At 37.1% G+C, this 18,271-nt stretch overlaps 1 protein-coding gene across 1 annotated transcript in view; it reads left to right on the top strand.

Moving 5' to 3' along the window:
* Nucleotides 1–8,520: 8,520 nt before the first annotated feature.
* The window catches only part of Il1rapl1 (interleukin 1 receptor accessory protein-like 1), a 1,198,232-nt gene continuing 1,188,481 nt past the window's right edge, over nucleotides 8,521–18,271 (top strand). The window contains exon 1 of the mRNA XM_013026494.1: nucleotides 8,521–9,418. The gene's annotated coding sequence lies outside the window, so the exon portion shown is untranslated. The remainder of the gene's footprint in view (nucleotides 9,419–18,271) is intronic.

Genomic DNA, 18,271 nt, shown 5'->3' on the forward strand with positions numbered 1-18,271 from the left:
TACTGAAAGAGGTATTTTTCTCAGTGTAAAAATTCAGAAAGTCATACTGTTATTTTCATATAATGTTATTCTGTCCATCATACTATTTTTTTGTGTTCAGAAAGTTAAAATATTAGCATTTTCCCTAAAAGTTATAATTTTGTCATTTTTCTCTTCATTCAACATAAACATAATATACTTAAATCTTATGTAGAAAAAAGATAAATGGTACAGAGAAACACATAGAATTGAATTACTACGTTAAGAAAACAGCTCAATAAAAATTTTGCTGAAATGCTATTGTTTAGTGTGCAGCCTGACATGGAGAATAGGAAGACAATAAAGGCAACACACATGTCATATAAAATTGACAATATTAGCTGAATGTGATACAGAGAATATAATCATAGGATAAAAATACAAGACAAGGCAGGGATTAAGAGAAGGTCAACTTCCAATGTGGCCATTACAATGCATTGAACAAGCCATGGATTCCTCCTCTGTAACTTGCCCATTCTTAGGAGAATTAAATGAATTACCACACATAAGATGTCTTCAAAGATGCCTGGTATGTAAGTGTTAAATACTAGCTAGCATCATTTCACAAAAGACTTCAAGGAAGCTTTGATTGATGCTAAAAAGTAAAAACCATAATAATCTTAATTATAGTGCTCCTTCTCTATGTTGAATTGCACTAAATTAATTGTTTTAAAAGAAAAATCCCTCTGGGTGTTGGTGGATTATACCTATAATCTTAGCTACTCAGGAGGCTGAGATATGAGGATTGTGGTTCAGTCCATGAAACACTTATCTTCAATTGACAACGTCAAAACCAGAAGTTGAGCTGTGGCTCAAAGTGGTAGAGTGCTAGCCTTTAGCACAGACATCACCTAGGCCCCAAGTTCAAGCCCCTTGACTGACAAAAATAAATCCCACTTTTCCCTAAAAAAATATTCTTAAATGTACATGAAAAACAACCCTTATATACTGTTGGTGAGAATGTAAACTAGTGCAACTGCTGTGGAAATCAATACTGAGGTTTCTCAACAAAAGTAAAAAATAGTACTACCATGCAATCCATTTCATACCATTCCTGGGCATATAGCTGAAAGAATGCAATTCTGGGCACAACTGAAGCACTTGCATACCCAGTCCATTGCATTGCCATTCACAATATTGGAAACTGACCAGATGCCCCACAACGGATAAACAACTAAAGAAAATATGGTATCTATATACATTGTATATCATTCAGGTATAAAGAATGAAATAGGGCTGGAGGTGTGGCTTAGTGATAGAATGCTTGCCTAGCATGCATGAAGCCCTTGGTTTGATTCCTCAGTACCACATAAACAGAATAAGCCAGAAGTGGGCCTGTGGCTCAAGTGGTAGAGTGCTAGCCTTGAGCAAAAGAAGCTAAGGGACAATGCTCAGGCCCTGAGTTCAAGCCCCAGAACTGGCAAAAAAAAATAGAATAATGTTTTTGGCAGGTAAGTATGTAGAACTGGGGATCATCCTGTTAAGTGAAGTAAGCCAGGTTTGGAGTAATATAGGTCACATGTTTTCTCTCATATGTAGAAGCTATAAATAAAATATACCAGTACATGCAGGAACATATATAAATAGAGAGAGAGAACATGGAACTGCTTGAGGGGGCTATGAAGTGGAAAAAAGAACAAATGCCCAATTCTGGGCATTGGGTAAAATTCATTTACCCAAATGACCACAAACAAGGCCATATTAAAGCTACCAGCACAACCAGGCTCATTGCAGAATTATTTACCATAGCTAAGATATGGAGCCAAACCAGATGTTCCTCAGTAGATGAAAGGATTAAGAAAAGGTGGTATATATACACAATGGAATTCTATGCTTCCACCTGAAAGAATGGCATAGCCTCCATTCATAAGGAAATGGAAAGACTTGGAAAAAAAGACTTGGATTGTATTAATGTTTATTCATCTCATAAACGCACTGCAGATCTGAACAAGTATAATCATACTTGCACTAATGGCATTTTCTGTCTTGTTGCTGTTATTTTTTTCCCATAGCATTCTTTATTCTCCAACTTGAAGCATTAGGTGGTACAAATGATGTAAATAAAATGAAATAATATACTATCATCTAGCTCATCCCTTATATTGGTGTTTGACACATTTGGGGTATTGAAATAAAGTTTTAAGAATCATTAAATAGGAAAGAAATTTTCTCAAAGCCATATAGTTATGTGTCAGGATTCAACCCACATCTAATTCTTATCGGATATCTCTATTATGTCCTGAACTTCATCTTTTCAAAGAAAAGGCTGACAGGCAGTATGGCTGAGTCATTCACAACGAGGAGTTCTACCACTTCTTAGCAGGGTAAGCTGAAAGAACTATGTCATTTGGTTGAATGAGATTTGATTTCTTCTGTCTAAAATAGATTATTCAAGGTTATCTCTAGAGACCACTTCAATAATTGATTCTCTGATTTTAAACACTTTTGAGTTCTACTACCAGAACCAATGCTGTTTCCTTCTACGTCTGGGAAAACTAGTCTACTTAGGTATTACTTTATTCCTAATCTTCAGTCATTTTGTGATTTTTATTTTGTTCATCTTAAAGGTCACTAAAATAATACCTCTTTCTTCAGTCTTCCCTAATCTTTTGGGCCATTTTTAAGCCTCCCTTATTGTATTCATCACAACATATCCCCATGGGTTTTACATGTGCCTCTCCAATGCTAGATAGGAGCTAATTAAGGACAAGACTGAGCCTTAACTTGTTTCTAGAGTACATACAGTGTAATTGATAAATGATAGCAGAATGGATACTTGAACAACTATTACTGTCTCTATCTACACAGGTTAAATAATTGAAAGCCAGATGGAAACTGCGGTTGTTACTGTTGCTCCAAAATCAGGCAAGGGTGTTACTGCAGACACAGGCCAAATATTAGCTTGATCTCAGAGGATAGCTTAGAGTGTAAATTGTAATTCATGACAGTTCTGAACTATAGTGAAAGGGGTCAAGGTTTTCATACTGTGATATCAGTTAGTCACTGCATAAAGTGGAGGAGAGTCTCATACTTCAGGCACTTTCAGCTCTCATCAATGCAGCTCCAGTAGCCCAAGAGCCACTGTTAAAGGGGACCCAGTTGCTGTCCTTTAGAAGCGAAGCTTGGGGGAGGAGTAATGGCTATGAGCACACAGAGCTCAGACCTGAGTGAGTCTGGGCTCAACTTTGACAATGCCAGCCTTGTCTTCTTTTTCTGTTTTATACTTTGAAAGAAGTATCAATCACCTAGCTAATTTAGGAGACGCTGAAATTTGATTCTGTATATATATTCTGAACTAGTAGCACACACACACACACACACACACACACACACACACACACACACACACACTGTTATCCTCTTTGGCCAAACTATTTTATATGACTATATGACTTGATTACCATGAAATGCCCTGTATCATTTCAGAGGAAGTGGTTTACCTCAAGACTATTTCATTTCCAAATTTGGGAGAGGATGAATTGTGCCTTACTATCTCCCACATCATTCAGTGTAGAAAATGCCATTGTCACTTTACTTGCTTCATCCTTATATCAGGAAGTCACTTCTAGTGCACTTCACCTAATGTGGGAAGGTACTGCCATAGGTCATGTGCCCTGGCTACCAGGCAGAATGACATAAATAAACACAAAAGGTGGCAAGTGTTCTATTTCAGTAGAACTGTATGCAGCAATCAGAAAGTCTTCAGGAAATAAGGCTTTTATATTTCAAACTTTCTATCAGATTCCAATCAGATCTAAGCTTTAGGAGATCAGGAAAACTGATTAACTCTAGCCACAATGACACCTAAATACAGTCCCTGGCACATAGTGGGTTTTCTGTGTACATTTCCTAAATCAATTACAATTTTAATATTTCACCACCTGAAATACCATTCAGTGGTTTTATTTAAACGGGATGTCAGCATGGAATGACTTCTGCATTCTCTCCTGGAAGTGGGTGAATTTCCATGGTGAGCAATTCCTCTATATACAGTTTGCAAATCATTTTGGGAACCTTCCAAATGAAAGGCACTGTATAAATATACCCTCCCACCAGCAGCCAGCCGGCTTTCCAACGGGGATGCATTTGCATCGCTTATGTACATAGTGTTTCATTTGGGGCATTGCTTTTATTTTTATGACCATAAAAGAAATATTCACAGTATGAACAATAATGTAAACGGCATTCAAAAAGATATATATTTGTATGTCTTTATGATTCAAAACTTAGAAATCTGAAAGAAAAGCAGCCATGGCATTTTTCTTTCCTGTTGCTGTTATTTTTTCCCATAGCATTCTTTATTATTCCTGAACTTTATGGTGGAATTTTGCTGAAATGCGCAAGTCTTTGTCTGTACCTCATGTGAGAATATGTGGTGGTGGGTTCAAATGAATGTTGCTGGCAAAAGGCCTGAAAATGAAGGGTACTTGACTTTATGTTTATTCAAGTCAGTAATAATAGTTTGCTTTAGTATTGCCTTTTTGTGGCTAGAGGCCTCTTTGAGAAAGAGAAAAAGAAGCAACCTCAGGTATAAAATACCTTCTAAGTAACTTAGCATGATAATGGGAACTTTCACGGATGGGAGAGGCTTTGAAGAGTTGTATTTTAGTCTTCCTAACAAAAGAGGGGCTGATTTCATACAGCATTCCTGGGGAGATAGACTTTGAATTCATATCATACAGGAAATATTTATTGAACTTTGAAATAAATTGCCAGCAGCATTAAATCAAAACCTTTGTAAATTATGCATTTATTTACCTAGTTGCATACAAAATGAGCTGAATTATAACTTCTTAATTTACACATTTCCATAATTAATTAAATGTAAACAGAATGAAATAACCCATTGCAGATATATTTTCTAGCCTTGAGGCTATTCTAGATTTAAGGCATTCATTAAACAACAACAACAATAGCAGCAACAACAAATGGAGTTACCAATCTTCAGAGTAATTTTGTGTAGCAAAATACCTGAAAAGTTAGGTCAAATAAAATTCTCCCTCATTTCATTGAGGAGTGGTATGAAGGGTAGAAAATTAAACTTAAGCTACCAGTAGTTAAAGGTAGAATTAATAAGAATCAGACCTCATTCCCTCCGTCCATAATTGTCTTTCATAGACACAAAATTTGGTATTTCCTCACTTTTTACGACTAAAACAATGAATGTAATTTAAAAATCTCAGCTATCATATGTAATGTTAGGAATTAACTCACTCGTTATTTTGAGACTTATAAAATAAATGCTTTTATATTTTTCTTCTGCCCAGTCAGAATATGATTGTAGCTTATCTCTAATTTCTTACTTCTAGTAATACCTAGTTTGTTTCATTAATTTGATGTAACAAATATTGACACTTTTCTTTCTGACTACAAGAAAATAGAACAGCAGCTTCCTCAATAGAGAAGAGTAACAAGCACAGATTGATCTGCAGCCCGTTTTTACTACAAATCCCATTATGCTTTGCATTATAGCCTACAATCCCCATACTGCAGCACCAAACTTTAACTATCCTGTTACTGGTATGGGAAATAATAGAACAGTTGAGAACTATGTAATACATTCAGATTCTACTTGTATGGTAATTATTAATTCAGTGTTTTGAGATTTTTCTTGCTTTTGTCCTTTAGTAAAAGAAAACCACTTTTATGGATAATCAGACTATTTCTACACCATGATTATAATGTCATATATCCTCAAACAATCTGTCAAGGTATATACTCCTCAGGTCAAAGGCTTTTTCTCCTTTTTTTGTTCTCATTATATATTTCAAGTTGGCCTCGAACTCACTGTGTAGCCCAGGCTGCCTCAGACTCAATCCTCCCACATCAACCTCTCCAGTGCAGAGTTTAAAGGAATGAAGACCATACCAGCTTTCTTGTTAACAGCCATTATGGAGTCCTGCAAGTTTTCAATCCTCCATGTGGAGAGAGGTCAGTATTATTCATATTTTAAAATAAAGTTACAATACATTATTTAATGCTCCAAACATCTGCAAATGAGAATTTGGTAATTAAAATGTTTAATTAGATGCACCTTGCAGCTGCTGTTATTCTTAATTGGCAATAATGCAGCTACATTTTGTTCTGACACATATCTTCAGAAGAGTTAGAGAGAGAGAACTGAAGGGAGGCATGAGGAAAATGTTCCCACACAGTTCAAGACAGTTCGCACAAAGAGGATCCCATGGCAACAAACAGCGAGGCCCACAGTTGGCTCTGTAGGATCCAGGAATAGACAATGCTTCACCTCGAATTCAAACAAACAGTTCCCTTCCTGCATGTGAAGAGAAAGCATTTAAAAGCATCTCGTGCAGTAGGATTGAAATTGTCCAATATTCACCTGTGTCTTTAAGGCATTTCTCAATGCCTGTAGATATTCTCTGCAGCCTGTGCAGAGGTGAGACTTTCAACTCACTCTCCTTATGGGCAACAGACTTGTCTTACGGAATCATTGCCAATGGAGCACTTGAATTTTGTCCTCTATGGAGCTGGACTACACCTTGACAATTAGTTCAGCTGTCATTTGTTCAGACAAGAAAACAGATACTGCTACTTAGAATGTAGATTCAAATCCAGGATTTGAGCCTACTGTCCAGAACTTACACTCTGAAATTTTGCTGGAAGACACCAAATTTCTTCATTGTGCCGTCCAGTCTGCCATGAGGTCCAGTTCTTCACTCACATGGGTCAGCCAAAGGACTGCTAGAAGATGTAGAAAATATGGGCTGGGAAGGTGGCTCAGTGGTAGAGTGCTTGCCTTGCATGCTTGAGGCCCTGGGTTTGATTCCTCTGCACCACATAAACAGAAAAAGCTGGAAGTGGCACTGTAGCTCAAGTGGTAGAGCTCTAGCCTTGAGCTGAAGAGCTGAGGGACAGTGCCTAGGCCCAGAGTTCAGGCCCCACGACCCAATATATAATATATGCATATTATATATATGGATTATATGGATCAATCCCTATGGGCGTGGACATATTTTTTTCTTCATTTCTAGTTTTCAGATTCCTCTGAATTATAGCCTATGGAGAAGGAGCAGAGGGAAGGAGGCACAATTTAGCATATCTGCCCTCTACTTGGGTGAGAAGCTTCAAATTCATGTTTGTTCCTTCAAAATACAGATTCACCTTTTTCCCTTCCAGTCTCCCAGCCCTCATTCATCATCACCAGCGCCCTAACTTAGTTTGGCTTGCATTAATTTTTCTCATATATTCCCTACAACTGTTTCTTTTATCTTCAACTTGTGATTTCTTCCCTTATATTAAATGAAAATCCAGTTCTCAAGGTCCTATTTTTTGCCTATTTGTTCTTGTAGTTTTGGTTTATGCTGTTATACCTTCCTGGGGTTGTATGGAAAAGCCTTAAGAATGGGGAAAGGGACAGGTCATAATAGTCAAACATTTCTCTGTCCTTCCTGCCCTGTCTGCTCAGCTGGCAGAACCTAACACTGTGACTGCACAGAGTAAATGTTCTGACTACTGTTAAGTGTTGTGCATAGTCTTACGGCATTAGTAAGATCTATGAGCCAGCTTAGAGAGGCAGACACTTAGGCCTCACCCCAAACCTATACAATCAGAATCTGCATTTTTCAGAGGATCTGAATACATTAAAGTTTGAGGAGCACAGAATCAAGTGTGCATGCATAGTATATACTATCCCAAGGCAAAAGAGCCAGGACCTTAAACTGAGTAACTACTTGAGTTTATTTACTAGTACCTACTTTACATCTCTTTTCCTCATTACAAATCCTTTTCAGAAACTCTCAGGAAAACTCTTAAGTAGGGAACTCTTATTACGTTGTGGATGGAAGGAGGATCCAGTTCAATCCCCTCCTCTCTGCCCCTCCTCTCGAGCCCCAGTGCCTGGACTCCCAGTGAGCCTTTCACAGATTCTCTTTTCCCAAGCCTCACTTTCCTAGGGAAGATTCAGCTCCAAGCCAGAGAGTGGCGGCTGCAGATCGGTTTACTGCTTCCCGGACTCACAGTTTACATACCAATACAGAGGCAAACACTTTGCAAAACTGCCCTTTAGAAACAATTATCACCTTGCCACCTGAGATTTGCAGCAGCCCCCCCCCCCCGCATGCCCCTCCCTTTCGAAATCCGTCTTAAAGTGATACAGAGAAAAAGTGAAAAGGAGATCGCAAGCCGTGATAGATCGGCTTCAAAGAGGACAGATGAAAAGGAGGTTATTATGAGTATGTCAACCTAGGCATCGCTCTCTGTACCTTTCTGCATCCTAGAAAAGCGGAACCATATTTCTAAGGTGGCCAAAACAAGACCGGGTAAGCATCCAAATTTGCTGGTCCACTTTTGCCTGGGAAAGACAGCTTCCCGTAATTCCTTTCCAAAAGATTCCCAGGCTACCCTCTTTTCTCTTCTGGTTTTCGGAAAACTAAAACTCGCAAAGCGGTGGATGTCTGTGGATTGGCTAGTACTAAAATATCCATTGGGTGGCAGTAATACTATCCTCTTTATGACTTGCAGCAAACCAGAGAATGCATTCAATCAAATGAACCGATCTTGTAGAAACACTGGAATCATTTATGCATTGCAGTTTCTTTTTCTTGTTTTTGCTCCTTCTTCCCTGGGATATTTGGAGTGGATTGTGGCTACTAACCAAGAGCTTGTGTTATTCGTGGTTTGCTTGTTTGCGCTTGGGATTAGCATCACCGAAGATAAACGCAAAGCGGCTTGTCCCCCACCACTCTTTTGAAAAATCATTTTTGGGGGCTGCTGAAGAGATCTAGGACCCAGGAGACACCTTCCCAAACAGCAGGGTCTGTGTGCTTTCACATAGCAGTACTGTACAAGGAAAACCCCGTCGGATCTGTTATTGCGGGATACTTGTGAAATATCCATAGGATTCTTTCTTATGGCTGCATCCCGGATCTGGAAATTTTACTTGGGGACCAAGAGGATTTGAAAGCTACATATATCCAGAAGATTTGCACGCAAGACTCCAATTCTTGTCATAAAGCTTACAGACTTCCTCACTTATCGGCCTTTCCCCTTCGTTCTTTTTTTTTTAAATATTATTTCTTCCCCTTTTTTTCTGCTCTCTTGTCTCTCAGTCTCTCTTTTTCTATCTGCTTCTTCTTCTTTCCTCCCGGTGTTCGTTTTTCCCCCTCTGCTCTGCACCTGGATTGTATCTTCACCAAACAATCGGGCACTTTGAGAACTAACTGGAGACAGTCTTGTAGGGAAGATCTGTATGGAATCATCTGCTTTTATGGTGAACCTGGCATTTGTGAATGGGTATCTTGTCCATGATATTAATTGCTAGCCAAAACAAGAAAAAGAACACAGGAGTAAAACGTGGATTTTTCTGAATACGCATTGTGATGACCAGCAATTACCTTACCGACTGATATCCAGAGAAGAATAATTTGGAAGACTGTTGTGGGTAAGGTCATTTTATATATGCAAACCCATCAATGGTGTGAGCGAACTTGGGCATTTGTAATGGGAATGGGTGACTTGGATGCTTGCTGCATCGCATTGATGGCTGTGATGTGGCCGTTATTGGCACTGAATGGAATAACTGCAGTTGGGTGTGTTGGTGTGTGTGTGTGTGTGTGTGTGTGTGTGTGTGTGTGTGTGCGCGCGTGTGCGCGCGCGTCTGTATTCTGAGTATAACAGAAAATAAATCAAAGCATCACTCTTCCAATTATTTTCATATGGAAGAGTGTCTTGAATTAATTCTGATAGATACTCTTTGTTTGGATGCAATATTTGTGGCTCTTGTGTTCTGGAGGGGTAACATCAGTAAAAGGAAGACTTCGTGAAGAGCCCCGTTTAAAATGAAAGGAGCTACTCTTTATTCTTGAAAAGAAATAGGTTTTCAACTCAGTGCAGTATTCTGCTGCATTTCACAGCCGCAATGGGACCAGGGACTTCCCACTTGTCAAGTTCCTAAACTTTAAGGTGATAATCATTGTTAATTGTTATCTAGATTGTGGTTATGGGAGATTATTAAGTGCCCTGAACTACTTTTCTGTCTATTGGACTATCACTCAGAGTGAAAGGGGGGGGGCAAGAAAGAAAAAGGAAAGCTGAAAATGATAACTAAATTAGAGAGGAGTAGACCAATATTTTCTTCAAGATTATCATAGTATTTTCTTCCTTAAATTCCATTGCCCAATGATATAATATTTTTCCCAATACCCCTAAATAGCTGAGGCTGTGACCCACGTGCAGGGAGTCGAAGGTCTGGAAGCAGAGAGGATCCTTTCTATTGCAGTGCAGCCAGTTTGGGAAATGCAGACAATTACACACTTCCCTTAACCTTAAGTTGAAGATGTGTTCAATCTGCTTTTTTACCCTTATGGCAAAAAGTTGGAAACTAGAGCACTAAGAATGCTTAAGAAAATTCCGCCTGGGAAATGGGATTAAAAATCGATATTGATGACGTGGTTCAGTGCACTGTACTGCAATGCTAAAGTCTCTTATTCAGTACCTATGGTGAGAGAATGGAGCATTTACATGTGTTATAAATCTCACCTGGTAGATCGATCCATCCAAAGGGGAGGGGAGAAGATATGTGGATATGTAGGAAGATGGATGGAAGTCGTGCATAATCGGTGATTATGTAACTTCATTACATCAGTAAGCTTCAGTCAACGATAGTGAGATGGAATGATTGTATAGAAAGAGGTTCCATCACCCTGTTAACTTTTGATGGCTTGTAACAGCTAACAGAGGAGGAGGGCCAACAGAGATTAGCTCGAAGGGTCCTGTAAACCTTGATCTCTGCAGTGAATTTAGCATGAGTTTCCTTACAGTGAGTTTCTGAGGGAGAACAGATAATGCTAGCTGTAAGGCTGGACAGGAGCAATTTTAGCCACACCCGTGGAGAGTGAAAATGTGTCCGCAATGTTTCACAAGTGCCCCATTGAGTAATTGGGACTGATGATCCTAACCAAGGTCATAGTTCTTTTCCCAATGATTGAAATATATGACCCCTAACAGAAAGGAAAGTTAAATCCATTCAAATGAGGACTGTGAAGGAAATGACTATTTAGTGTCCCTCTCTTGAATTTTTCGTGGTTCAGTTTGATGCAGATTTCAGTGTGGTGATTCCCTCATATAAAATGATGATTGCTTTCACAGTGTGTCAGAAATGAGTGCTTCTTACCTTTATCTTTGCCATGACAACCTCTTTCTGGGCCATTTTAACCCTCAGGGAAAAGAGAAGTAAAAGAGAAACCTTTAGAGGTAACAACATCTTGTTAAATGAAAAAAAAAGGCACTGAATTCATTTTTAATACAAAACCCAGAAATAAAGAGCAGTCTATTTTCAAGTTTTACTCATTGAATGCTTTAAAAGACATGTTGCAGTCACTGGAGACTTTTACCATGAGCTGAGATAAATGTGCTGTGTGCACTGTACACAGAAGGGAATACTGCAGAATAAAATGTCATTTTCCCTCATGTTTTATTTGGAGCTGTGTTTTTCAAAAGCAGATGTACATCACTTTCTTTTGGCCTTCTACTGTTGTAGGATCTGTTTTCCCTCACTAGATCATATATTCACAAAAAATGAAACTGCTGACATTCTAATCCTGGCCAATTGAATCTTATTATCCAGTTGTGCTCTTTCTTATGTCCCTTTATGTTTATGTTATAAAGATGGCTAAATGACTTTTCTGTCAAGGAGATGAGATGATTCTGTTTTTCTTTTGTTTCTCATATTCCATACCCTTGGAGTCCAATGAAGGGAGTCGGGAATAGGATCTATGGACTCCCAAAGTAACTTTAAAAAGATTTGCTCACCTTAAATTGGAATGGGGGAGTTGAGGAATGAAATCTGGAGGTCTGGTATTTGAGGTGACTTTCTTATTTCTGCAGGACATGCCCCAAAATTGATAGACTGTGCCAGTGGATCCGGAGGTTTGGTGTTCAAATTGTATAGGAAATTGAATGTGAAGTTAACTCCTGATTCCTTCCTTCAGGGGTCAGGGTAACACTACGGCTGCTTCCAGGCTGTTAGTCTCCAACTATGTGCAGAAATATAGCCTGCAATGATTTTTCCTGCATGCTTTATTTTAATATTTTATAAATGACTTCCTCAGTTGTTTTCTGACTTAACCCATACATATATTATCAAACAGGGCAAATTCTGAGAGGTTTTCTAATCTCAGAGGAGTCTGGAAAAATAACAGAAAGGAAAAGAAACCTGTATAAAAAGACACTGGGCATGAAACATAGAATGTTTCAACGTGTAATTGCTATGCTTTTACTTGAAGACTGCATATAGTCATATTAGAAAAGATAACTTCAATCGTTCTAATGGCTATTTCTAACCTGTTACTTTCTTTAGGAAGATTATGTAATCAAGGCAGTTTTTGACATTTTCTTGTATCTTCGAAAATAAATAATAAAAGATTGCTTAATAGGAAAGCATTTAAACATGAAGCAGTTGAGTGCTGTAAAACAGTATCTTTAATTATATTTTATTGCTAGTTTTGTCATCCTCATGTAGTTACATTAGAAAAGATTCAAGAAAAGAAGAAATGCCATTTTTGAAATGAATATGAAAACTATTAATATTGGTTCCTGACCAGTTGCTTCAACAAGGTCAGCCAGTGTAGCAGATAAGTAATCACAGTATTCCTGTATATCTAGAGTGCATTTCAAACAGATTTTTTGTTGTTTATAGTGTACATGAATAAAACAATACTATTTTCAAATGACCAATAAAGCTTTTGAGAACACCTGAACTTTGCTGATTAATTTAAGGTTGCTAATTCAGGAATCTTTTAGTCTGTCAATACACTGAAAGATTTGGGATACACTTTGTCTTGCAAGATATAGGATCTTTGGTAGTTGATGTTTTATTTTTTTTATTTTAAAAGAAGACTACTGTATAATTTGTAACAAACCAAAGAAGTATTGACTAGTAAGATGGAAATGTAGTTTTTTAGTGATGTTTAAATTATAAAGCATAATTATGATGGTACCATTTGGGCAGTTATAGATAAGGTTGTGTCAGCATTTTTATTATTAAATTCCAATCCTATTTCCAGTAGTCCTATCAGAAATCTCAACTAGGAAAAAAACAGCTCTCTGAGACACTAAGGCACTGTGGAATTCTGGAATGAGTCAGAGCAACTGAATTGGACTTCAGGCTCTATTAGTTTGGAGCCTTGTGACATCTGACCCTGTACTTGACCTCTCAAGAGTTCCAGCAAATCATTAAAATCATAATAGCTACATGCTACAATGAAGAGAGTGATATGTGATTGAGTGCTTATCACTATATTCTCCCTTTAAATATATGGAATTATTAAAGGTTGAGAATTTAGTAAGTCTTTATGGACTTAGTAAGACATTTTGTCTCATGCTATAATTGTAAATCTTGAAAGACTCATTTTCTGGTATCAATTTACAGTTAGCTGGTAGGTAATAACATTCAGTGATTAAGCAACATAGAAAAATTAAAAGCATTGGTTGCTGAATTTAACTCACCATTCATTTTTATTTTTCAGAAACACTCATATGGGCATATATATGTCTTAAGTAATTAAAATAGTTGTATTTGAATAACATTCAAAGAGTGGAACTAAGAATTTTGCCTGTGAGGATGTTTCGATGTGATTACATTTTTAAATCCCCCTTTCCACCCCCCCCTCCCGGAATGCTTAGGGCTTTTTGTTTCTGGTACCAAGAAGAAACAAACAAACTTGATGATACTACTTGAATTGGGTCAATTGACCAGAAAGCGATGCTCAACTATCACTTCATTAATCAAAGTGGAACGGATTTGGATAGCAAGTGTAATAGAGGAAAGGATAACATAAACATATAAATTCTGTTTAGAATTTTCTGGTTGCAATAATTACTAATGTTCTTTAGGGGGAGGCAATCCCTCATGTGTCATTACTAAAGCTGCATTTCTTTTACTGTTCTGTACCTTATTATAATATATATTTACATGCACAAGAAGAAAAGAGTTATTGATATAAGCTTCCATACAGGTTTTTAAATGGTTTGATACAGGCTTGGGGAAAAAGGTCTTTATATTTTGTTTAAGGCAGAATTGGAGACTAAAAATTTTACCCTGTACTAAATAGAGAGACAGTCAGTCAGACACACAGACAAACACATCAATAGACTTAATTTTTAAAAAAAAATGTTACAGAGCAACTTCTTCCTACCTTCTTGGTGTCTTGCTTTTTGTAATAAGGAACCTCAATGTTTCTTTGTTTCGGAAAAATTAGATCATGAATCCTTGTTCAAGTTGATTGATGCCTGTAAATAGCAAGCCTTTGTTAACTCCCTGTATTTAAAAACACATATCTTTTATGTCTTTTGGGAATACTTCAGATTCACTCTAGCAGATTTACATCAGAATATCATTGGAATGTAGATTGTCTTGTTTATGTGACAAATTCAGCTAATCACTCTACAGATATGCTTTTTATTTTCACCCAGAAAAATGCCACCTAAGAGAGTCGCCCACTACACATAGTATTCCATTACAGGCCAGCCATATGGACAAAGTGGATGTACCCCAGCTATTTAACCTGACCATTGGCTCACCATAAAAGATACTTAATTGGCATGGCTTCTTGGTCTTTTTTTCTTATTCTGATGCTTGAACTCAGGGTCTGGGCAATGTCCCTGAGCCTCTTTGTGCTCAAGCCTAGCACTCTACCATTTAAACCATAGCGCCACTTCCAGCCTTTTCTGTTTATGTGGCGTTGAGGAATTGAACCCAGGGCTTCGTGCACGCTAGGCAAACATTCTACCACTAAGCCTGGCTTCTTGGTCTTTTTGTGTAGAAACAATATTCAGGTGACCAAAGCCCAAGATTGCTTAGACTCTTAGAGAGAAGGCATAACTGGGTGGTCTGATGTTATTTTTCGAACACAATCTGAAATTGCCAAGCAGTGATCTATAGATACAGATAGAAAGAAAAAACACTTTAATATTTTGGTTCTGATTTTTTTCTGTTTTTATTTATGACATTAAAAATGATCTTTTTTCATGACAATCTTTGCCATGTACCCACACACAGACAGATACACACACACATACATATGAAAATCAATGACACTAAATGAGCAATTTTGTTCCTATAGGAACTACAGATCTAAGAACATAAACTGAGTAGAATTAGACAGTACTAGGTCAGGATATTATGTGACGTTTGCATCATTGCACAAATAAAATGGACTATGCATTGTTATAGTGCATGTTTTCAGTCTTTCAATATGATTATTAATTATATATCTTATACTTTGCATGAATTATAGTGATAGTGAGCATATTAATAATAAAAATTGTTCATAGTGATTATTTTCTTATGGCCTGATTAAAGTGAGCTTGATTGACACATGATTACCCTAACAGTGAATATTTGTAATACAATTTTGAGTTAATATAGTAGTGTTCATCATTTTCTAGTACTTTAAGTGAAAATAAATTCAGTAGGCCAGGTAAGCACAATTTTACTGTCAGTCATAAAAATATTATGACTATAATAATTATTTAAAATGAATTTGTTGCAGTCACAACAAACACATGCATTGTTTATTCTGTCTACAAACCATATATATATATATAGATTCTAGACTCCGCAGAGTAACTTCTGTAGCCCCAGTAAATTAAAGGCTTGTAACAAATCACAGTCATATTACATACAGAATGAAAAGTAAGCTCATATTGTGGTGGTTTATGGATTGATGGAGTTACAGTTTGGGGTAGATCAACATGGAATGTATAATTATCTAAGAACACACATAGAAATTTCCAAAATAGGTCAACTTCAACATTTTACCATTCAAGGTTACAAATCATTTAATATTACAGAAAGTAATATTACAAAAAAGTTACAAATCATTTAATATTAAAAAGTATACAAATGAATAAAATAACATTGTTTTGTTATAGTTTAAAAATACATTATTATAAATATAGCCAGAAAAGTTACAATAACTTCATAAAAGTCAAATGGAGTTAGACAGAATGTAGTAATAAAGGATGTTGTATTATGTCATTTTAGACAAGGACATTGTGAATCAGTAAATGAAACTGATTTTCCAAGATCTTACTGTTTGTTGGCTTTTGTGTAATGCATGATTCTGATATAATACAAGCCCTCCAATGGTGTCTTTTAGTTACATAGAGATGTATCCTGGCATACCATATTCTTTTTTATAGTGTAGAAGAAAAACAATTATTCTTGTTGGAGCTAATGTTATCATGTCTAATCCTTTGGTGGCTAGTTCAATTTATTGACTTAAGATCACTTATATGATTCCCCTACTCAGAATATGTGGGCTGCATTTTTTTCTGTATAACTCCTGTAAACAGAAAGGCCATTCTTTACCTTATATCCATCTCTGGAGACATAATAGGAAGAAGAGTTGGGTGGTGGTCCTGTTTCCTTTTCCATACTGACTTTCCCCAATATTTTCCCTTTTCCCATTAGCTGTATATGTGTGTTCTTCTCACACAGGGAACTAACTGCCCTTCATTTGAATCTCTCCTTTTTAGGGTCACAAAGTAGACAAAAAGTCATTTTCCTAAACATTCTCTTCTTGAAATTTCCTGGCATTTAGGACAAACATCACCTCTGCTTTGTATGCTCCATTCTTGCTTCCAACTGATACTTCTAAAGGGTCTTTTCCAAATAATTTTCAAACTTTATCCTGCTTTGAAGAGATAGAACTTCTTATTTTGTTTTTCCCCAACAGTTTTATTGACTTACATAGAAATCAACAAACCAATTTTGGACAAATAAAGACAAATATTTAATCATAGTTGCTATGCTACAATAGCACAATTACTGAGAAGATATAGTTGATATATGTATTTTATACCCCATATCCTAATGACTACTCAGTATGTATATACACACATTTTGTCAAGATTTTTGATACATGAATCATTGTTAAGAAAAGGGAAAATTCGGAATAACAGACTTCACTTGTTGATAGTTGAAATAGTAACATTTCAGGAAATAGAATATTTTTTCCTTACTCAAAAATAGCTTCAATGAGTTGCAGTTCAGTTGACAAGATGGAAGAGAGGGCCGTGAAGGACATACTTTAATTGTGGTTGGATCTTGCAGTATGCTTCAGATGCACTCAGTAGGCAGCTGATAACATACCTGTATGGCAGGAAACCTATAATGTTTACAACCTCTCCACTGACTTCATGTTAGAAGAAAACTGTCCAGGGGAGAGAAACACTGCAGTCAAAATAGAAAACTGAAAGACTTAGAACATTATCAGGTGTTTTGTGTAAACAAAGCTCCATGTGGCCAGGAGAGAAAATTTGAATGTAACAACTGAATCTTGTGATTCTTAGTGTTTGGTTTTTGAATACCTCTTTTAAAGCCCCTAATTGTTCTCACCATGACAAAACTCCTGAATAGTACTCAAGAGGAGCCCAGCTCCACAGTGTGTAGAATAAATGCATTCAAGGGGTGTCTAGGGGTTTTGGACTGCTGCTTTTCCTTGTTGGGATTCTCCTACAGGGCCCTTAATAACACAGTCTCAGAGTAAACAGCTCTAGTCAGTTGGTGTGCACTTCTCATTGACTGATTGGTTTAGCTTAGCTCCAGGGGGCAAGTGCCTGTCTGCCTTCTGTTCCCAGGACCCAGCATTGTTCAGGGCATAGAGTAGGTCATCAGTAAATCAGTTCACAAACAAATGCTTAAGCATTTACTGATCGCAGATCACTTTTAGATCTATGTTCTCCAAAAAGCATGATTCATTGTGAATGAAGAAGAAAGCTTCTGATTTAAGAAAATAAAAACATTGAGTAAAAGAAGAGAAGATTAATAATAGTTGCTTTATTGATTATAGTCTGTATCTCCCAAGCACTATTTTGTATCAGTCCTGGGGCTTGAACCCAAGTACATTTGATCCTCAATTTTGTGAAATTCTTAAGGGACTCCTGAGTAGTATCTTTATTGAATTTGTTTCTGATTTTGAGGAGGTTATCCAGTTCTCAAGCAGGTATCATTGGCCACTCATATCCCCTTTTCTTTCCTCTTTTCTAAGACAGATGCAACAGTTAAAAAATTAGCTTTGGAAAAAAGTATTTGGCAACATGGGTAATGGGACCAGTTCATTGAATCTGCCTTTGCTTACTGGTGTTAGAAAGTTACTACATGGATGTCCCTCCCCCACAGTATAACCCCTGTTTTCACTATATTTGATGTCAGTATAACTTGTGGAGGAGATGGGGAAAAACCAGTTGTTTAAGGATACAGGTGGATCTGATGCAACAATGAGAAGTACAA

The sequence above is a fragment of the Dipodomys ordii genome, unplaced genomic scaffold, assembly GCF_000151885.1.
Source record: "Dipodomys ordii isolate 6190 unplaced genomic scaffold, Dord_2.0 Scaffold94, whole genome shotgun sequence".
Taxonomy (NCBI): domain Eukaryota; kingdom Metazoa; phylum Chordata; class Mammalia; order Rodentia; family Heteromyidae; genus Dipodomys; species Dipodomys ordii.